The following is an 18,971-nucleotide window of genomic DNA, read 5'->3' as shown; positions in this document are numbered from 1 at the left end:
CAACGTGTAAGCCAGAACCACTGCATCCCAGGACCTGAGGCTGTGTGGAACAGTCACAGTAAAAGGTGTCGACCGAGTTTAAGATCCATCTTCGGAATTATACTGCAGGTCCATTTATTTGTACCGTGTCCAAGAACAGTTTTCCACGAACTCTGTAATTGTGGTCGTGTATAGTTTGCGGCCTGCATGGTTTGGGCCTTCGAGGACTTTACGATAGTGTATATTAAGGAGTAGGAAGCGGACCTAAAGAGACAGAAAATGCCAAAAAAATACCCAAAAAACTATGATGTGCATATCCATATCCAATCCATAGTCGTTTGACTTCAGGCCACTTCACAATCCTTGGTGGAGTCTCGACAATCAGACAGGTAGAACAATCAGACAGGTAGAACAAAAAAAAATCGAAAAATAATCCCGTTTTCCTTTTTCTTTAGAAAGGATGATCCGTTCAGCCCGAGGCTGATATTCTATTAACTGCACAGAAATTATTGATGTGATTATGCACTATTTGATGCGTAGTGATCTGTGGGCGCGGCTCTTCAGGGGTGTGAAGTCTCAATGGTGTCGTGTCCTGTTGCAAGCACAACAGCATCTCTAATAAATGTCATTCTAACCTTGTCCTTACTTTACAACAACAATGACTTCACCCTGTGGACATACATATCTATATATATATGTGCAGTGTCTGTGTTGTGTTGTCCTGTGTTGTCACTGAACTACTCCCTCAGACTTTTGTGAAATCGTACCAAACTTCTGGTATGCACCTATCTCTCCCGTCGGTAGGTCCTAAGGGTATTTGTTTTTGAAAAAATTTCCATTTTTTTTTTTCGGGAATTCTTTGGGGGATTTTTTTTTTCAACTTCAATTGTTTATAAAATGTGATATCACGTATATTACAAATACATTTGTGCATTATGATTGTTTGAATTATGATTGGTTTAAACCATGACAAAACAGCAACTCGGGTGCAGTCATTTATCTATATATCTACACATCTGGGCAGTGTCTGTCGTCACTGAACTACTCCCTCAAACCTTTGTTTCCGTGGTTGTGAAGTGTTTTTAATAACGTGGCAGTGGTTTTGAATCACATGGTGGTGAGGTATTTTGAATTTGGTAGAGGTGAGGTGTTTTAAATTACTTGGTGGTGAGGTGTTTTAAATTACTTGGTGGTGAGGTGTTTTTAAATTATGTGGTGGTGAGGTGCTTTTAAATCACGTGGTGGTGAGGTGTTTTAAATTTGGTAGGGGTGAGGTGTTTTAAATTACTTGGTGGTGGTGTTTTAAATTATGTGGGGTGAGGTGTTTTAAATCACGTGGTGGTGAGGTGTAATCGTGCCATACTTCCAGTCTGCACCTACCCCTCCCGTATGTATGTGCTGAGGGGTTCTTTTTTTTTGAGTTTTATATATTTTTTCAATCTCAATCTTCGACCTAAATTGTCTATAAAAATGTAATATCACAAACACTACAAATAAATTTGTGCAAAATAATTGTTTGTATTATGATTGGTGTAAATCATGACAACACAGCAACTCAGGTGCAGTCATTATCCTCAGCTAAAATAAGCCCGTTCCTCAGTAACGACGCGTGGTGAGGCGAGCGTAGCGAGCCAAGCTAGTATATCTATATATATATCTGTGCAACGTCTGTCCTGTCCTGTCCTGTGTTGTGTTGTGTTGTCACTGAACTACTTTCTCAAACTTTTGTGAAATCGTACCAAACTTCTGGTATGCACCTATCTCTCCCGTCGGTATGTCCTCAGGCTATTTTTTTTTCTTTTGGAATTTTTTGGGGGAAATTTTTTTTTTCAACTTCAATTGTTTATAAAATGTGATATCACGTATATTACAAATACATTTGTGCAAAATAATTGTTTGAATTATGATTGCTTTAATTTAAACCATGACAAAACGGCAACTCGGGTACAGTCATTTATCTATATATCTACACATCTGGGCATTGTCTGTGTTGTCACTTAACGACTCCTCAAATTTTTGTTTCCGTGGTTGTGAAGTGTTTTTAATAACGTGGTGGTTTTGAATCACGTGGTGGTGAGGTATTTATAATTACGTGGTGGTGAGGTGTTTTTAAATCATATGGTGGTGAGGTGTTTTGAATTATGTGGTGGTGAGGTATTTATAATTACGTGGTGGTGAGGTGTTTTGAATTATGTGGTGGTGAGGTGTTTTGAATTACGTGGTGGTGAGGTGTTTTGAATTATGTGGTGGTGAGGTGTTTGAATTACGTGGTGGTGAGGTGTTTTGAATTATGTGGTGGTGAGGTGTTTTGAATTACTTGGTGGTGAGGTGTTTTTAATTAGGTGGTGGTGAGGTGTTTTTATTACGTGTTTTATGGCTGTGAGGTGTTTTTATTACGTGTTTTATGGCTGTGAGGTGTTTTTATTACGTGTTTTATGGCTGTGAGGTGTTTTTATTACGTGTTTTATGGCTGTGAGGTGTTTTTATTACATGTTTTATGGCTGTGAGGTGTTTTTATTACGTGGTTTATGGCTGTGAGGTGTTTTTATTATGTGTTTTATGGCTGTGAGGTGTTTTTATTACGTGTTTTATGGCTGTGAGGTGTTTTTATTACGTGTTTTATGGCTGTGAGGTGTTTTTATTACATGTTTTATGGCTGTGAGGTGTTTTTATTACGTGGTTTATGGCTGTGAGGTGTTTTTATTACGTGTTTTATGGCTGTGAGGTGTTTTTATTACGTGGTTTATGGCTGTGAGGTGTTTTTATTACGTGTTTTATGGCTGTGAGGTGTTTTTATTACGTGTTTTATGGCTGTGAGGTGTTTTTATTACGTGTTTTATGGCTGTGAGGTGTTTTTATTACGTGTTTTATGGCTGTGAGGTGTTTTTAATTTCGTGGATGTGAGGTGTTTTTATTACGTGTTTTATGGCTGTGTGGTGTTTTTATTACGTGTTTTATGGCTGTGAGGTGTTTTTATTACGTGTTTTATGGCTGTGAGGTGTTTTTATTACGTGTTTTATGGCTGTGAGGTGTTTTTATTACATGTTTTATGGCTGTGAGGTGTTTTTATTACGTGGTTTATGGCTGTGAGGTGTTTTTATTATGTGTTTTATGGCTGTGAGGTGTTTTTATTACGTGTTTTATGGCTGTGAGGTGTTTTTATTACGTGTTTTATGGCTGTGAGGTGTTTTTATTACGTGTTTTATGGCTGTGAGGTGTTTTTAATTTCGTGGCTGTGAGGTGTTTTTATTACGTGTTTTATGGCTGTGAGGTGTTTTTAATTTCGTGGTGGTGATGTGTTTTTATTACGTGTTTTATGGCTGTGAGGTGTTTTTATTACGTGGTTTATGGCTGTGAGGTGTTTTTATTACGTGTTTTATGGCTGTGAGGTGTTTTTATTAGGTGTTTTATGGCTGTGAGGTGTTTTTATTACGTGGTTTATGGCTGTGAGGTGTTTTTATTATGTGTTTTATGGCTGTGAGGTGTTTTTATTACGTGTTTTATGGCTGTGAGGTGTTTTTATTACGTGTTTTATGGCTGTGAGGTGTTTTTATTACGTGTTTTATGGCTGTGGGGTGTTTTTAATTTCGTGGCTGTGAGGTGTTTTTATTACGTGTTTTATGGCTGTGAGGTGTTTTTAATTTCGTGGTGGTGAGGTGTTTTTATTACGTGTTTTATGGCTGTGAGGTGTTTTTATTACGTGGTTTATGGCTGTGAGGTGTTTTTATTACGTGTTTTATGGCTGTGAGGTGTTTTTATTAGGTGTTTTATGGCTGTGAGGTGTTTTTATTACGTGGTTTATGGCTGTGAGGTGTTTTTATTATGTGTTTTATGGCTGTGAGGTGTTTTTATTATGTGTTTTATGGCTGTGAGGTGTTTTTATTACGTGTTTTATGGCTGTGAGGTGTTTTTATTAGGTGTTTTATGGCTGTGAGGTGTTTTTATTACGTGGTTTATGGCTGTGAGGTGTTTTTATTATGTGTTTTATGGCTGTGAGGTGTTTTTATTACGTGTTTTATGGCTGTGAGGTGTTTTTATTACGTGTTTTATGGCTGTGAGGTGTTTTTATTACGTGTTTTATGGCTGTGAGGTGTTTTTAATTTCGTGGCTGTGAGGTGTTTTTATTACGTGTTTTATGGCTGTGAGGTGTTTTTAATTTCGTGGTGGTGAGGTGTTTTTATTACGTGTTTTATGGCTGTGAGGTGTTTTTATTAGGTGTTTTATGGCTGTGAGGTGTTTTTATTACGTGGTTTATGGCTGTGAGGTGTTTTTATTATGTGTTTTATGGCTGTGAGGTGTTTTTATTATGTGTTTTATGGCTGTGAGGTGTTTTTATTACGTGTTTTATGGCTGTGAGGTGTTTTTAATTTCGTGGTGGTGAGGTGTTTTTATTACGTGTTTTATGGCTGAGGTGTTTTTAATTTCGTGGTGGTGAGGTGTTTTTATTACGTGTTTTATGGCTGAGGTGTTTTTATTATGTGTTTTATGGCTGTGAGGTGTTTTTATTATGTGTTTTATGGCTGTGAGGTGTTTTTATTACGTGTTTTATGGCTGAGGTGTTTTTAATTTCGTGGTGGTGAGGTGTTTTTATTACGTGGTTTATGGCTGTGAGGTGTTTTTATTATGTGTTTTATGGCTGTGAGGTGTTTTTATTATGTGTTTTATGGCTGTGAGGTGTTTTTATTACGTGTTTTATGGCTGTGAGGTGTTTTAATTTCGTGGTGGTGAGGTGTTTTTATTACGTGTTTTATGGCTGTGTGGTGTTTTTATTACGTGTTTTATGGCTGTGAGGTGTTTTTATTACGTGTTTTATGGCTGTGTGGTGTTTTTATTACGTGTTTTATGGCTGTGAGGTGTTTTTATTACGTGTTTTATGGCTGTGAGGTGTTTTCAATTTCGTGGTGGTGAGGTGTTTTAAATTACTTGGTGGTGAGGTGTTTTGAATTACTTGGTGGTGAGGTGTTTTGAATTACTTGGTGGTGAAGTGTTTTGAATTACGTGGTGGTGAGGTGTAATAGTCCCAAACTTGCAGTCTGCACCTACCCCTCCCCTATGTATGTGCTGAGGGGTTCTTTCTTGAAAAAAAAACATTCAACCTAAATCTTCAACCTAAATTTCTTATAAAAATGTGATATCACAAACACAACAAATACATTTGTGTAAAATAATTGTTTGTATTGTGATTGGTGTAAATCATGACAACACAGCACTTCAGGTACAGTCATTATCCTCAGCTAAATTAAGCCCGTTCCTCAGTAACGGTGAGGCGAGTGCAGCGAGCACTCGCAAATATATATAACTAGCAGAAGTACCCGGCATTGCCGGGTGGGGGAGGGGAGGGGGGGGGGGAAAGGGAGGGGAGGGGAACGGGGGGGAGGGGAGAAGAGGGGGGGAGGGGAGAAGAGGGGGGTGAGGGGAGAAGAGGGGGAGAGGGGAGAAGAGGGGGGGAGGGGAGAAGAGGGGGGAGGGGAGAAGAGGGGGGAGGGGAGAAGAGGGGGGGGAGGGGAGAAGAGGAGGGAGGGGAGAAGAGGGGGGGGAGGGGAGAAGAGGGGGGAGGGGAGAAGAGGGGGGGAGGGGAGAAGAGGGGGGAGGGGAGAAGAGGGGGGGGAGGAGAGAAGAGGGGGGAGGGGGAGGGGAGGAGAAGGGGGGAGGGGAGGAGAGGGGGGAGGGGGAGGGTGATGGGGGAGGGGGAAGGGGAGGGATGGGGAAGGGGGGGAGGGGAGAAGAGGGGGGGAGGAGAGAAGAGGGGGAGGGGGAAGGGGAGGGGAGGGGGAGGGGGAGGGGAGAAGAGGGGGGGGAGGGGAGAAGAGGGGGGAGGGGAGAATAGGGGGGAGGGGAGAAGAGGGGGGAGGGGAGAAGAGGGGGGAGGGGAGAAGAGGGGGGAGGAGAGGGGAGGGGAGGAGAGGGGGGAGGGGGGAGGGAGGGGGAGGGGAGAAGAGGGGGGGGAGTACCTGGCAATCCGTGTATAAACGTGAGGGAGAAGAGGGGGGAGGGGGAGGGGAGGGGGGAGGGGAGGAGAGGGGGGAGGAGAGGAGAGGGGGAGGGGGAGGGGCAGGGGGAGGGGCAGGGGGAGGGGGGGAAGGGGAGGAGGGGAGGGGGGAAGGGGATGGAGGGGGGAGGGGGAGGGGGGAAGGGGAGGGGGAGGGTGGGAGGGGGAGGTGGTGGGGGAGGGGGAGAAGAGGGGGAGAGGGGAGAAGAGGGGGGGGGGGAAGTACCCGGCATTGCCGGGCGGGGAAGAGGAGGGGAGGGGAACGGGGGGGGGGGGGAGGGGAGGAGAGGGGGGAGGGGAGAAGAGGGGGGGGAAGTACCCGGCATTCCGTGTATAAACGTGAGGGAGAAGAGGAGGAGGGAGAGGGGAGAGGGGGGAGGGGGAGGGGGAGGGGGGGGAGAGGGGAGGGGGAGGGGGGAGGAGAGGGGAGGGGGAGGGGAGGGGGGAGGGCGCGCGAATCGTCGAATCAGCGCGCTGCTCTGCCACCGATTCAGATTCCGTGTATAATATTCCTCGCTGAAAAAAAATATGGATCTAAAGATGAAAGAAAAAAAAACCTATGTGATGTGAATGGCAATGTTCCTCGCTGAAATGTGAAAAAACGTAATCGCGCGGCAAGGAACATCACGTGATCGCTCTGAGCGATCGATTGCAACTCTGCGTCGTGTCGTGGGCGTGGCCAACGTGGCCTCATGCTCCCAGGTGATTGGCTAACTCGAGCTCGAGAGAGCCATAATGCGCTACGTTATGGCAAAAAGATGAAAGGGAAAAAAACCTATGTGGTGTGAATGGCAATATTCGTCGCTGAAATGTGAAAAAACGGAATCGCTTTTCGCTCTGAAATACGTGCGAACGCGTAACTGAGTTAATGGCGGCAAGGAACATCACGTGATCGCTCTGAGCGAATCAGCGTGCTGCTTTGCCATTCCGGCCATAATATTCCTCGCTGAAATGCGCTGAGGTCAAAATATGGTTTTAAAATGTTATGAAATAAATTTTTAGGTCGACCATGTTCTTCCCAGGGTCAATGGCCATGTTTGTGCCAAATATCAAGTATGTGAGCCTCTCCGTTTAGGAGTCTACCGGTAACATTACACACACACACACACACACACACACACACAAACTGTGTTTTATATATACTAGGACGTGCCCGTACGTGGGTGCCCGTTCCTTGCCAAAAAAAAAAAAAAATGTCTTCGCCCATGCATGCATGGGCCCATGGGCGTGCCCGTAAGTGCGTGATGTGACCGTACAATGAATGTATCGTCCCGACGCCGCAGCTCGGATGGCGCTGCAGTTAATCGGGCCTGTATCGGCAGAGTTATTATAAACGTGTACTACAATCGATCGTACCTTACAACAATCAACACAGATTGCAACGTCAAATAAATGAATACGCTCTCAAATGTGCCGTCCGAGGCAGCGTCTGCTCGCCACGTTCAGCATCAGTACGTCGTCACTATGACTATCCGTAAGTCCAGAAGTGACGTCCTCATTTGACTGTCCGGAAGGTCGCATATCGCAGTTACGATGAATCGCAAATTAGTTTTAATTAGTTTTAAAACATAGTTTAACGCCAACATAGCGCCAACATAGTTTGCCAACGTGAAATAAATGAATACGCTCTCAAATGTGCCGTCCGAGGCAGAGTCTGTTCGCCACGTTCGGCACACGTGATAGCTCGCTGCTCTCTGATTGGTTGAATCGTTTTTTGGACATAGCTCGGTAACTACTTCTCCAATTAATATGAAACCTTGAAAAGGCACATCCTCAGGTCCCCAGCAATATATCTGGCAAGTTTCAAGTATATCGGACCCGTGGTTGTCGAGAAACAGCGGTCACAGACAAACAGACAAACACACAGACAAACACACAGACATACAGAGATTACTGGAATTATAGATAGATATATTTCAAAACACACCTGGTCAAAAGTGTGCCTCACTGATCGGGTCCTTAGCATCATACCGTTTCGGCCATTCAACCTCGATACGGTCAGCTAAGGTGGGCCAGCAGAGGCACATACGCCTCCACATGCAGCAGCTACACCTGGATGCGTACATACCCCTACCCCCAGCCAGTGAGAACACAGACTACATCAACAAAACCACCTCCACTCCCAGAATCCACAGCCCCTCATCCACTCACTCATTCACCAACCAAAAAAAAACACACCTAAGCAACCGACCACCTACCTTAAAACATGCATCACTCAAACAAAAACACATTCATGCAAAACCACTTCCACTCTTGCAAAAAACACACACACACACACACACACACACACACACACACACACACACACACACATTCACACATCTCCCTTTCTCTTCCATGCTCCGTCAGTACCCCTTTCGGCTAAAATGAACCACCACCCACGACCTCAACCTACACTATTCGACGTGCCTCCATAAACTTCCTCCATATCCAAAGTGAGCCTTTCAAGGCAACCTGGGCCACTTTGTCAAACATCCTCCTCCTTTCTGTCCCACACACTCCAAGCCGAGCAAGAAATGCAGAAAAAGAATTGCCAATATACCCTCCACAAACCACCTCAAATGGCTGACACGAAACTCGCCAACCCGATACAACTCGCCAACTACTCGCCAACTTGCCATTATATATACGAGCAACGGTACCCGCCCTATGGGCGGGGCTTCAATTGGGAAGCCGAAATGAAAAGGCAAAATATCAGAAATTGAAGGCTTTTTTATTTTAAACGATTCATATAAACATCCATTGAATCATATCACACGCAAATCATCAAAATCTAAACAGTACATGGCGCCCATTTTGAAAAAAGATTGAATTCTGCAAAAGGGAAGCGGCCGCTGCACGTCATTCTCAGTCGCACGTTTATGTGTGAAGAGTGCGTGCCGAATCTGTATCACGGAAGCGGCCGCTACACCTGTTTCTCAGTCGCTTTGCACACGCTGCCATGTTACTTCGGAGCCGCATGTTTATATAGGAAGAGTTCGTCAGGAGTCGATCTACTCTCTCCTGGTATGTAGAATAAACAGTATCTGTCGAATTTCAAGAAAGGCCACATCACTGTTCATATCGGTAAATATTATTCCATCGTGTTTGGAAAAACAGGAAAATTGGAAAACTTGGAAAACTTGGAAAAACAATATAGCCTATTTTACTCCCAGGGGTCCCAGGAATACCCACCCAAAATATCGTTGCGATCGGTTGAGCCGTTTTTGCGGTACCTTCGAACGGACGGACGGACATTTGGTGAATTATAGTAAGATGTGTATATATATATCTATATATATATATATATCTATATATATATATATATATATATATATATATATATATATATATATATATATATATATATATATATATATATATATATATATATATATATATATATATATAATGAGCACCAGCTTAATGGGACTTTTGAGTATCCCACGTAGGAGTGATGCCCTGACCATGATTGTGCCCAATATTCAAGAAACTGCTTCGGCAGCCATATGCATCTGATGATGCAGGAGTGGACAGTAGGTGGTATACATATTGTTACGTTTGTGGGGGTAGGGATACTTTAATCCATGTAGATTTGTACAGATAGTTGCTCTGAATGTCGTGTATAAACCTTGATGTAATAAGTACTTGTGCAGACCGTGTGTTCGGATTAAGCTTGTATATTTATCCCCATCGCGAGGGGGCAGGCATGTTAACTAGCTTCGGGAATAAGGGTAAATTATCCCCTGTACCTCGTTCCCTCTGTGATTATCCCTTTGTCTCTTATGGCACCGCATTAGACACTAGTTAGAATCGCGCATTTAATGGCACTAATTAATAATAAAACTAACCGAAAACTCAGATGATGCACTTGGGCTGATTACCCCGACTGGAAAGGACGCAAAGGACGAAAGATCCGTGAAGACACACCCCGAGGAGCCGTGATTGGCCAGGGCTCTTGATTGACAGGTGTGGAAGTGTAACTCAGCGTAACTTATTAATTAACCTGGTAACAAAGCAGATATATTTTACATGCAAACTCTGTGAAAGACGAGTTTGTAAATGAGTCAGGAATGCGCCCGAACATGATAATCTTTTGTCCACCTGGTCACAGCCCCTGGCTGAAGCACCCCCCTATCGTTTGGTAAACGGAACTCACAACAGGAGGGGAGCGAGCTGATACCAGGACTTGGTACATGCATGACCTCGGGGCACCAGCGGAGAGGGGATTAAAATCCAGTTTGTCCATATAACGGGAGCAAACGTGGAAGTCGGGAGTACTTGCTGCGAGGAGCTCTGACCAACGGGAGTGTCGGAAGAACATCAGCCGAACGAAAAGGACCATGGAAAAGAGTTAATCTCAGCCATTGAATAATGCGGTATTATTTGGTAAATGGAATGAAGTGAATAATAAACCAGACCTTTTGTAAACCTGTGTCCGGTCATTGGAGTCCTGTGAGTCTCTCAGCTACAAATTCCCCTACAATCTGGAGGCACCGCTAGGATCAATTGTACAAACAAGTCTTCTTTAAAAGGTGAGTGTGTCTTGTTTTGTCCAATATGATTTACGAACTTGGAAGTTATGTGTACATACATGGGGGAGCAGGTGGTCTGGGGCTTCCTTGCGCACCGATGCCGCGATATAAGTGGCGTGACCCATCACGAATGGTACTTCGATAAACAACACGATGATAATTCTTTTTTTTTTCTAAATGATTTCTGTAAATACGTATTTTTGCGCTGGTCACTAAGGGTCTTACTGTGACCTGGAAGCAAACGGAGCAAGCGTGCACCTTGCGACCGTTTGCTTCCAGGACGTGTAAGGCCGGTACACTCGTTTACCCACCCGTACACATAAAGTACTTCTTTTTTTTTGCTCTTGTTCAAAGCACTCGACTTGCTCGGCGCTCGGCGAGCGACAGGGAACCGGGAAAGGGAATTATATTTATATATATATATATTTCCAATATGGTATTGCGACAAAAAGGCTTATATCTTTGGAAACGACTGGTCGGATTTAGACAAATTAAAACTCGTTCGATCAACAAATAAATTCATGACAGACAATCCCACCTAATGCCGGTCCAGAATTACTATGAAAGATGGCGATTGGATCAAAATTGCATACCAACACTCCCTCACTGTCCCTCATTGTCCCTCATGTCCATTCCGGCACCCTGTCTCTTGCTCCCGTTTTTTTCCCTCCCTTTACTTCCCATTGGCGGACGTTTTGCGAGAAGCAAAGCGTTTTGCAGGAAGATAAATAGCATGGGTGAAACAAAACCAGTGCTGTTGTGTTTTTTTTGACGAAATTTGCCAGATAAATAGCATGGGTGAAACAAAACCAGTGCTGTTGTGTTTTTTTTGACGAAATTTGCCAGATAAATAGCATGGGTGAAACAAAACCAGTGCTGTTGTGTTTTTTTTTTGACGAAATATGCCAGATAAATAGCATGGGTGAAACAAAACCAGTGCTGTTGTGTTTTTTTTTGACGAAATTTGCCAGATAAATAGCATGGGTGACACGACGAAATGATTGGATTTTGGTTCAGGTCCGAATCCAGATCCGGCCTATCAGTGGGATACAAAACATAAACTGTTCACCAAGGCGGAGATATAATAATAATAATAATTCTGTATTATTTAGTTAACCAGTTTGTGTGAAACCTCAACCTAAATATAAAAATTGATCTGCTTGGTGTTAGTTTAAGGGCTGTTCCAAATTTATCCTGATTATGAGAGATAATTACAGGAAATGGTGTTTGTGAGTAACAACCACCCTCTGGTCGAGGCTCATAGAAGGGGTGATGCTTACTGATTCGGCACGCTTACAATAGGTGTTAATGGTGGGATGTCAGAGGTTTTGGTGTGGGTTAATGTTCACACTGTTTTGGAAAATAATGCTCGATGCAACATGATCCTAAAAAAAGAACCCAGCCCTACATCGAGAGATCAGGAAGGGAAGGAATGGGAAATTTGTCAAGGTTTGAAATTAATCGGACAAGGGGGTCCCAAGATATGGTCACCGTACTCGCAAGCCGTTCGCTTAGGCTCGGCGAATGGACCAAACCATTTGATGTAAATAGGAGGGGGGTTCTGTGGTCGTTACTGCCACGTGGTTTCAAAGTTTTTGTTGTTGCTTGCACGTGTGTTTTTTTTGCAAGCACGTACGGGCAAGCGCGTACGTGCGGGCACGCCCTAGTATATATAAATAGAGGTAATATTGAGTTACGGAATTAATTACTTTCAACAATGCAAAGGGTGACAAGATATGAGATTTAATGGGATTTTAATAAGATTTTAATGGGATAAATTGGGAACAGACAGAGAGAGAAACATAGAGAGAGACATAGACACATAGAGAGAGACAGACAGAGAGAGATAGACAGAGTGAGACAAAGTGAGAAAGAGAGACAGACAGAGAGAGAGAGAGAGACAGAAAAGAAAGAGAGAGAGACATAGAGACAAACAGAGATAAAGATGATAGTCAGACACATAGAGAGAAACAGACAGACAGACAGAGAGAGAAACACAGAGAGAGACAGAAAGAGAGACAAACAGACAGACAGAGAGAGAGAGACAGAAAAGAAAGAGAGAGACATAGAGACAAACAGAGATAAAGATGATAGTCAGACACATAGAGAGAGACAGACAGACAGACAGAGAGAGATAGACAGAGTGAGACAGAAAGTGAGAAAGAGAGACAGACAGAGAGAGATAGACAGAGAGAGAAAAAGAGAGAGACATAGAGACAAACAGAGATAAAGATGATAGTCAGACACATAGAGAGAGACAGACAGACAGACAGAGAGAGATAGACAGAGGGAGACAGAAAGTGAGAGAGAGACACAGACAGACAGAAAGAGAGACAGAAAAAGAGAGAACATTTTTGGGAACGTTTTTCACATTACTTTCCTGCAACATTGAAATAATGTTGTTGTAAAACGTTTCCACAACGTCGCCACAACGTTTCACTTTCGTTGTTGCAACGTTTTGCTCCAACGTTTTGTGAACATTTAAATGTTGGGTTTTGCTGACGTTTCCACAACGTCGCTACAACGTTTTACTTTCGTTGTTGCAACGTTTTGCTCCAACGTTTTGGGGACACTCAAATGTTAAATAAACCGGATAAGAATTCACGAGTTATTTAATTATGAGCGATTATATAGAAGGACTTATATAATTAATTACATTTCTTATTAAATTACAGTAATTACATTACAGTAATTACCTGAGGTAATTACAGTAATTACAGTTCCGGTAATTACAGTAATTACAGTAATCATTACAGTAATTGCAGTAATCTTATTACAGTAATTACATTACATTAACTCAGGCACCTTTTGAGTAAGGAAGCTGATATTTGGACATGACACTGACCAAGTGATGTGGCTGTCAAGGAAAATTTTGATTTATTGATTAATCATTTAATAAATTAACTCGTTGATTTATAAATGACTTGTTTAATTAAAAGTCCTCAGAGATACATCTTCGGATGAAATACTTGCAGATTGGTTATGCTATGAGCCAATTGATTAAGGAAAATATTTTGTGATGGCCATATTGGCAATTTCGTGGCCATATTCGTGGCAACTCAGTTAGTGCCACTGCACCTTTAAAATGCATCCCTGCGTTCATTTTTCGATCGATTGAGTTGAAATTTTGAACAATCGGATCTGGACTGTCGTTGTTAACGACTCTAGCACGCACTCGTCCAATCAGGATGGAGCGGTATGGTCCCCGGATTATCACTGCCCGCAGTTTTAATTAATTTTACTTTTTCTCTTGGGCATATAATTTTGAAGACATGCATGTCATGATAGAGGAAATGTTTGTTCTGTTAAACGGAATAAATGTTGTTTATTTGTGTGGGTGTGTATTTTTGTGTATTTGGATATATTTTCACGACTAAATTCCAGTTATCGTCCTGCAAAAGGTCTGCTCGTTCTTTTCCTTTGAGTCGTAAATTCCTGTTGAACTCTCATTAAAATGCGGAATTAAGTACGCTGTGTGATGATGGAGATCCTTGATGACGAATCAGGAATAGTGAATGAGCAAACAAATATCACGGATGGTACACCGGATAGGGAAAATGTAGATGAAACCCCTTTTGCTCAGGTGCTGTGTAGCGCTGCACAAAGATCCATATGAGCGGGGCCTGGGTGCTGTGTAATTAGTACACAAAGAACCAATTACTAGGGTGCTGAATAAACACAAAGATCCATTTTTGGAGCTGGTTCTCCCGGTGCTGTGATTTATTCAAAGAACCAAAATCTTGTAAGAATTAAGATATGATTTGTCGACATCATAAATACTTTAATATATGTAACGATTTTTGTAACGATCATCGTGCAAAAGGTCTGCTCGTTCTTTTCCTTTGAGTCGTAAATTCCTGTTGAATTCTCATTAGAATGCGGAATTAAGTACGCTGTGTGATGATGGAGATCCTTGATGACGAATCAGGAATAGTGAATGAGCAAACAAATATCACGGATGCTGCGGCTGGAGCAGGGGAAGCGATTTTTGAATTGTTCAATGATTATTCGATATTGTTATGACTTATTGTCAATAGGTATACTAAGTGGCCATGAGGTAGCCTGTTGCTATGTACAGTTTTATTCTATTGTTGATTATACCACATAGCTGTGGTGATAAAGGAAATGTTCGTTTTAAATAGATGATTATGATAGGACCATGACTATAAAATCATGATGATTATTATGAATGATATCATAGGGTTCAAATGCAGAATGATTGCATGAACTTGGGAAAGAACTTTCAAGCCCTATGGGATAAATCGGGTGTTACAAGCGATGGAGTTTCAAAATTTAGCATGATTGAAGGAATTTTACAGTCTTATTTCAGGAGTTTTACGAAATTTAAATTGCCAAGAGATTTTGGGTACTATTAAAGGAAAAAACTAGAACGGGCACTCGGTAGAGCGCATACCTTCGCCGCAGCTACTTTTGTTGCCAAAATAAAAGACTACAAGATCTGTGTAGCAAAGCATTTTGGCAGTAGTTTCATACAAATTGGACACAAATTGACCGCGCTATGGTAAAAAGACGATTTTGACCTTTTCATGACCTTGACCTTGACCTTTGACCCGATCGATTCCAAAATCTAATCAAATGGTTCCCGGATAATAACCTATCATCCCACCAAATTTCATGCGAATCGGTTGAATACTTTTTGAGTTATGCGAATAACATACACACACACACACACACAGACATACAAATAAATACACAGCGATCAAAACATAACCTTCCGCTTTTGCGAAGGTAATGATGAGATATTTTTTCCAATGAACTTTAATATCTGCCATCCATTTTGGCTGTCTCACGAATGAAGGATGAGTTGCCTTTAGTGGTTGCAAAGAAAATTTGTGGAGACCAGGCAAAATGGGGAAATATGTCAGATATGACCCTAGGACAGGACGGTGATTCATCAATTGACATGAGGTACGAACCCGAGGTGACGACCGATGAAATTCGATCTCAGTCAATGGATGGACCTGTCCTGACATCATTGGGGAAAGGGCTTATGCAAGGAGACATCCAAAATGATTAATTTGATTTATTGATGAATATTGATGAATTAATTGAAATTGAATAATTGATTGAATTGTTGATTGATTGAATCTAATTGATTGAATTTAATTGAATAAATTTAACTGAATAAAGTGAACTGAATAAATTGAATTGAATATATTGATTGTTTGATTGATGAAAATGCGGTCTCAAGAAAGAAGCTTTGATATCTTTGCGAGATATTATCAATGTGGAGACAACCTGGGAAAATTGAGCAAGGTGGTGAGTTTATATACAGATATATATGTGCGGTTACCATTGTGTGATTTCCCCGTCAACAGAGCGGACACCTGAGGATTCACCCATTTCATACTGACCCTCCGGCTCATCTGCAAATACTGATCTGTGAGATTGGATTGTGCAAAAGCCACAGCTGAGGGAGATTCTCTGGAAATCACCGTGTGAACAGGTGGAGAGATCCTTCCTGGAGGTACGAGTGAAGCTTTAGAGGAACAAACTACAACACATCCAACGCTACTTTGATAAAAGGCAGAATGGGAAATGGAGCCTGCAAGAATACACAAGGACAACCAGAGATTCCACAAAAAGGTACTTGTACACATCATATGTATGACCGTTATGGTGCCGAAGCTATAAGGCAGGTCGAGAATTGGTATTTGTGGACAAAGGGACATGATGAGGAGTTTCCAAGAGATGGTACATTTGAGCGAAGTCGATTGGAAAGATTGGAACAAAGATTGAAAGCCAGGAAGAGACAGAATCTAACGGTAGACTGGCTTGCATTCCATCTTTGGGATGGTGAATCCAGACAACGGGAACAGCAAGAACGGATAACGGATCTAGAACTTAAAATAAAAAGGATACAGGATACAGTGGAGGAGACAAATGCACAACTGCCCTCGAAATTAGGAATGAAAGTGACGGTTGTCCCATCTGATTTCCAGTTGTCTCCCCAAAAAGGACGGTACAGAGAATTTTTTCGTGTTTCAGGAGACAACGAGAGATTGCAGTGGCAACTCAGGGATGTAGAGATGCAGCCCAGCAATACAAATGCACAGGTGCACAGACCAGAAAACGACAGAAACTGGTGTTTCGAGTGTGGAAAGATGGGACATTGGAGAAGAAGATGTCCGTACGTCAACAGGAGGACAAGGTCATGGGGCAAACCAAGATCAAGGGTACCAGTGCGTACCGGTACCTCAGACAATGATTAGGCCTTCATTGCTGCAAATCCCAAATGATGATTGGCCTCAACAGATTCGATTACTGGACAAACATGAATAACTGTCGATGATTCTTGGGTCTGAAAAGTTTTCGGAGCAAGAATTATTCATTCTTTCTTTTGCTTGTAAACAAATTAGTAATAATTGACCAAATGCCGAAATTGGATCTTTTATGTTGGGCACACAATTTTAAATTTACAAAGTTGGAACAATTGCTTTGCAAATTTTTGAAACTAAGTGACAAGAGTCACATGATGATCAGGTGGGAATTTCGGACTAGTGTTCCGCATGATTGATAGGTCAGTGGTCGACTGACATGCAAATGGGTGTGTAGTCAAATTAGGATAAATTATGGTGGGAACTGAAAGGGTAATTTCAATGTGACATTATAGGGGTTTTTCTAAGAATAAACTTTTTGGTCTATTTGTGTATTAGCATTTATAAAATTGAAGGACAAATTTTATGAAATTGAAATAAAATTGACACCCATCTTGATCTGTAAATAATGGTTCCAACGCAAACAAATACGCATAATGCATGTGTGTGTGTGTTTATGTGTGTCAATGTTAGTGTTTTTTGTTTTTGTTGTTTTGTATATCAATCTTACAAGATTGTTGACACCGACAGTGTGCCTGTCTGGAAATGGATAGTTTTATGTGGATGGGATTGGGATATGTGGATGGGATTGAATATCCAGAGAATCCGTAAAATAAAATAGAAATATAATTTGATTATGAACATTATCTCTTTTGTCAAGGGAAATGGAATATAAAAATTTGATGTGCTGGGTTATGAGCAGCCATTAATTAATAGTAAAATTGTGAGTAATTTTGGGATTCCATTTTTGATAGAATGTATATGAGAATAACATCTATTTATGGATATGAGCTTCATAAAAGGAAATGAGGAAGTACAAAATCATCCAAATTTTGGAGAGGTCTTACACTGACTTCCCAGAATACTCTGCTCATGGATTTTATATATATAAACTTGAATTTTATCAGCATATAAATTGTGCTGTATGTATGGATGTGTTTTAGGCATAGATGATATGGGAAAATAGTAAAGAAAATTTTGCTGGTTTGAACTATTGTGGGTTTTCAGTTCTGGAGTTTAAACAAAGTCACTGGTTAACAGATGAGAAAGGATAGTAAATAAATTATTCTCTGCTGGGCAAATTAAGTACGATATTACTAAGACTTATGAGAGCTATTGTTCTTCCTTACAGCAGTGGAAAATTATTGGAAAAAATTAGATCCAACATAATGAATCTATAAAAGAATGTGATAGGGATAATATCCTCAATTTGTACTAATTATTTGATTGTGGGTAAAGGAATTAAGTCATCGTAGTGGATTGTTAACAGCAGCCTGAAAATGTCCTGAGAGTGTGCATCCATGTAATCAGAAATCCCAGATTTGTTTTTTACAAACAACATTTTGGTAGAGGTCTTGTGTGGAACACTTCCTTGGTAGATAAAAAACGGTACTGCATGCTGGCAGCCACTTTTGCGGCCAGTTAGGCCAAACAAATTGAGAGGAAATTGTAGTTAAATACGTAAGTTACACATGGCTATTTGAAAAAAAGGAAATTTGTTGAGATGGGAAACATTTTTCGAAGGTTTATTAAGGTGTTATAATATGACATGTGGCAAGGCAAACTATTGGATGGGAAAATTAGATCTGGCTATAGAATAAATTTATTGACCCCTTGAAGTTAATTCTTCGAATCATTGTTTCACTGGCATTTTTTGTTCAAATTGGAAATAGTTTGGTAGAGCTTTGGTTAAAACCTTTGGTTGCGGTATCTTGGAACGAAATGATAAACCATAGGAGATTGATAAGAATAGAAAAAATATGGACCCAAAATAGAAAGTTGGATTCATGCCCCTCATGCCCTAAGGTGGACGATCCCACAGAAAATGAGGCTGCACCTAGCAGCCCAGCAGAACATTCAGTGGTAGATAAATGATAGTCGTGATTTACAGTCATTTGAATTACATTTTAACACCCCTTGCATTGATAAACATTACATTTTCAACATGTATTCCTACTTGGGATAGTGACATTTATTTGCCTACATGACATACAATTACCTGCTGATATTAATACAACATGAGTGAAAAATGTATCACAACTACACTCATGATCAGGGGATTGAGTTCAACCCCGGGAGATAGGGGGATCAGGGTAAGACAAATAATCTGATTATGTTACATATTAAGGGATTTTCTTTATTTACCTTTTA

General features: G+C 41.3%; 1 protein-coding gene across 1 annotated transcript in view; it reads left to right on the top strand.

Moving 5' to 3' along the window:
- LOC144891699 (uncharacterized) overlaps window positions 1-18,971 on the top strand; it is a 1,187,956-nt gene that overhangs the window by 348,993 nt on the left and 819,992 nt on the right. The gene's annotated exons all lie outside the window — the stretch shown is intronic.

The sequence above is a fragment of the Myxine glutinosa genome, chromosome 4 (assembly GCF_964187855.1).
Source record: "Myxine glutinosa chromosome 4, kmMyxGlut1.1, whole genome shotgun sequence".
NCBI classification, from domain to species: domain Eukaryota; kingdom Metazoa; phylum Chordata; class Myxini; order Myxiniformes; family Myxinidae; genus Myxine; species Myxine glutinosa.
Note: the sequence above shows the minus strand (reverse complement) of the source record. Positions and strands in the feature narration are given on the sequence as shown.